The sequence below is a fragment of the Capricornis sumatraensis genome, chromosome 1, assembly GCF_032405125.1.
Source record: "Capricornis sumatraensis isolate serow.1 chromosome 1, serow.2, whole genome shotgun sequence".
Lineage (NCBI taxonomy): Eukaryota > Metazoa > Chordata > Mammalia > Artiodactyla > Bovidae > Capricornis > Capricornis sumatraensis.
This window is the reverse complement of record NC_091069.1, coordinates 192,870,296-192,874,124: the sequence shown is the minus strand read 5'-3', so window position 1 is coordinate 192,874,124 and position 3,829 is coordinate 192,870,296.

The following is a 3,829-nucleotide window of genomic DNA, read 5'->3' as shown; positions in this document are numbered from 1 at the left end:
ACACCATTAATTTAATCTTCACAATCTCCCAGCGTGAAAAGTATTATTATCTCCTTGGTCTAGAAGAGGAACTTCAGGCTTAGAGAAGTTAAGGAATCAGTCAAACATGCAGGGGTATTAACTGACAGAAGGAAGAGTCTCCTCCAACCTCTCCCCTTCTCCAATAGACTTAAATTTTATATTTAAAAATAGAAATATCTTTTTTCCTGATTGAATGATCAGTGTAAAAATTTTAAGTACATAAAATTAAAGGATCACCTCTCTGTCAATTTACACATGCACACACATGTATAAACATACACTCACATCCTTAAAATGACAGCACAGCAATCCTGGCAGCTTACTTCTTCCCTTTGAAGAAGCATCTCTGACTGTTAAATTCTTTAAATTTTTACTGAGCTTTAGTCAAATCTGCTCAAGACTATAAAATGCTCCCTCTATGTTGAAAGCTTTTCTAATAATGTATATGAAAACAATTCTCATGCCCCACTTAGAATTTTTTTTCTTATACCTAGTCCCTTCAACATTCACTTTCTCTCTCACACACACGTGCACAAGTGAAAGGATTTCCAGATCTATGTTTTTCCTGGATTACAACTTGAAATTGAACATAATATCCCAGATATAGAATCATCAGCTGCAGAATATTTTACTGTCTTAACTTGGACATTCTATTTTAAAGCACTTTATTGACCATATGACTTTAAAATCCAAATGTGCATTTACTTTCTGGGCATCTATATCAAAATTTTCACTTTTAATGAGTTTATAGCCAATTGAAACCTCTAAGCAATTTTGCCAGATCTCCTTCTTTCTATATTTAAAAACTTTTTGTCTTAATCTAATTAGGTATCCTTTTTTTTAAGTGAATCAGTTCTATGATCTAGTATATTATTAGTTGTCCGTTCCAAGTTATATCATTTCCAGTTGAACCCATTCACCTCGTATGTCTTTAGGTCACTAATAAAAATGTCAAGCAGATCAGGACAAAATTCACAGCCCTGAAATTTGTCACTCAAAACATCCTTCAAACTTGATATCCATTATCAGCTGCCTTCATGTGCCATGCAATGTTGTGATAGACAAAAATCACTCATGGCATTGGTCTTTTGAATTAACTTAAGTCCCCCATATTTTATACAATGATTATAGCATAAAATATTATAAAATTATACAGTGATTATATTCAAGATGATACATGGACCATCAATTTTTTTGTTCATAGTTATGTATTTATTACAGGGTATATTAGAAAAAATATTATTACAAATCTGTGGCTTTAAAGATATTTTCATTTTGGATAAGGTTATGTTTAAATAAAAAAGATCCGGTGACAAAGAAAAATGTTAGGTATATAAAAGTAAACATGGCATGTGAATATGACAAAAAATAAAGGTATTAATAAACAAATGACTAAAAATAGAGAAAGTCTGGCATAGAGTTTTATAGTTTTCAGTGCACAAAACTATCATCTGGTCCACACAAAACCACAACAGAGAGTACATAAGAGACATCATCAAATGCCTTACAGAATATACAGCCATTGAAGTGAAATGAAGTCGCTCAGTTGTGTCTGATTCTGTGACCCCATGGAGTGTAGCCTACAGGCTCTTCCATCCATGGGATTTTCCAGACAAAAATACTGGAGTGGATTGCCATTTCCTTCTCCAGGAGATCTTCCCAACCCAGGGAATGAACCTGGGTCTCCTGCATTGTAGGCAGATGCTTTACCATCTGAGCCACCGGGGAAGTCCATTACCATTATTCTCAGTCAATAAGTTTCAAGAAACACAGAAAAAGAGTGACATACAATTTTAACTTGTCCTAAGCAAAACTAGGAATCAATATCCACCTCTAATTCTTTATGAAATTAAGCAGAGTTAAAATATAACAATAGAAAAATTTTAAATAAAAATACTTTTCAGTATTTTTCCTAAAGTGCTCACAAGCCATCTGTCTAATAATCTGCTCTACAATTTGGCCTAATGCTTGTGAACCTCCAATTTCTAGATATACTTTTACACCCACTGTGAAAATTAAAACATGGCCTATCTCCAGTCTTTTGACACTTCTATTACCCAAAATTCCTCTGAGATACTTGGCAATAGCTCCTAAATCACAAATGGATTTTTTTTTATTACTCTAAGATGGATGTATTTCATCTGACCCTAAGAACTTGAATTAATTTATACCATCTGCATGCTCTCATCAATTAGTCAATTAACATTCTGAATATTCACTAAGTTCTGAGCAATACTTGTTTCCCCCAGGGAACTCAGAGTGCAGCAGGGAAGAAAGACATGTAAATAAATATGTATTTATTTCAATATAACAAGTACTACAACAGAAATATTTACAGAATGCTATGTAGATACACAGAAAAAACTAGCAATCTGTGTGTGGCTTTTAAAAGGTAGAGATATGTGAGTTTAGTCTGAAAGACTGCCCATGAGTTTTCCCAGGCAAAGAGAGGCATTCAAACAAAAGGATTAGTAAGTTTAACATTCAGGAAATAATAAGAGGTTTGACAAAGGTGAAGCTCAAAACACATGAACGGAATAGACAGATGAGATGAAAGAAAAGTTCAAAACATATCATGAAGGGCTTTATATGTCATGGTAAGAAGTCTGAACTTAATTCTATAAATTATAGAGAACCAAAAAAAGTTTTTAAGTGTGGAAAGACATGATTTATTTAAAAAGAAAATAACTGGTAGGAGTATAGAAGTTGTCTTCTTTACTTGATTGGAGGGTGAGAAGGGAAAATGTGTGCCAAGCAATAGCAAGAATTTTAAGGAGGCTGCTGAGATAATGCAGGCAAGCAATGAGAACCAGAATCAAGGTGCTATTCTATCGTATTTGGGATTTCAATTTCTCATCAGCATGTTCTTCTAATTTAATAATTAATTTTGGTATTAGGTTGGTGCAAATGTAATTACGGTTTTGAACCATGAATCAAAATCAAGACTCAAACACATCTTTATTAGTCAGAATAGGAACCATTTCAATCAACACATTTTTGCCAAAGAAAAATAGTTTGTTTATTCCTGCAGCATAAAGATCCATGCTTCAGGATTCTGTGAATTCTTGGTAAGTATTTTCTGCATCCTGCTGGTTGTGGAAGCATTTCTCTGCAAAAAGTTGTTGAGATGCTTGAAGACCTAAGTAGACTGTTGGCGAGAGGTCAGATGAATATGATGGATGACACAAAACTTTGTAGCCCAATTTGTTCAACTTTTGAAGTGTTGGTTGTGTGATGTACAGTCAAGCACTGCCAAGAAGAATTGGGCCCTTTCTGTTGACCAATGCCAGTTGCAGGCGTTGCAGTTTTTGGTGTATCTCATCGATTTGCTGAGCATAATTCTTAGATGTAATGGTTTTGCCAGGGTTCAGAAAGCTGTAGTGGATCAGATGGGCAGCAGACCACAAAACAGTAATCATGACCCTTTCTTGGTGCAAGTTTGGCTTTGGGAAGTACATTGGAGCCTCTTCTCAGTCCAATCACTGAGCTGGTCATCACCAGTTGTCTTGTACAATCCGTTTTTCATTGCATGTCACAATCCAATCAAGAAATGGTTTGTTGTTGTTGCATAGAATAAGATGATACTTCAAAACGATTTTTTAAATTTGCTGTTAGCTCATCCATTTATCAAGCTTTTTCACCTTTCCAATTTGCTTAAATGCTGAATGACCATACAACAGTCGATGTTGAGTTCTTCATCAACTTCTCATGTAGTTGTAAGAGGATCAGCTTTGATGATGGCTCTCAATTGGTTCTTGTCAACTTTCAATGGCTAGTGACTATGCTCTTCATCTTCAAGGCTCTTGTT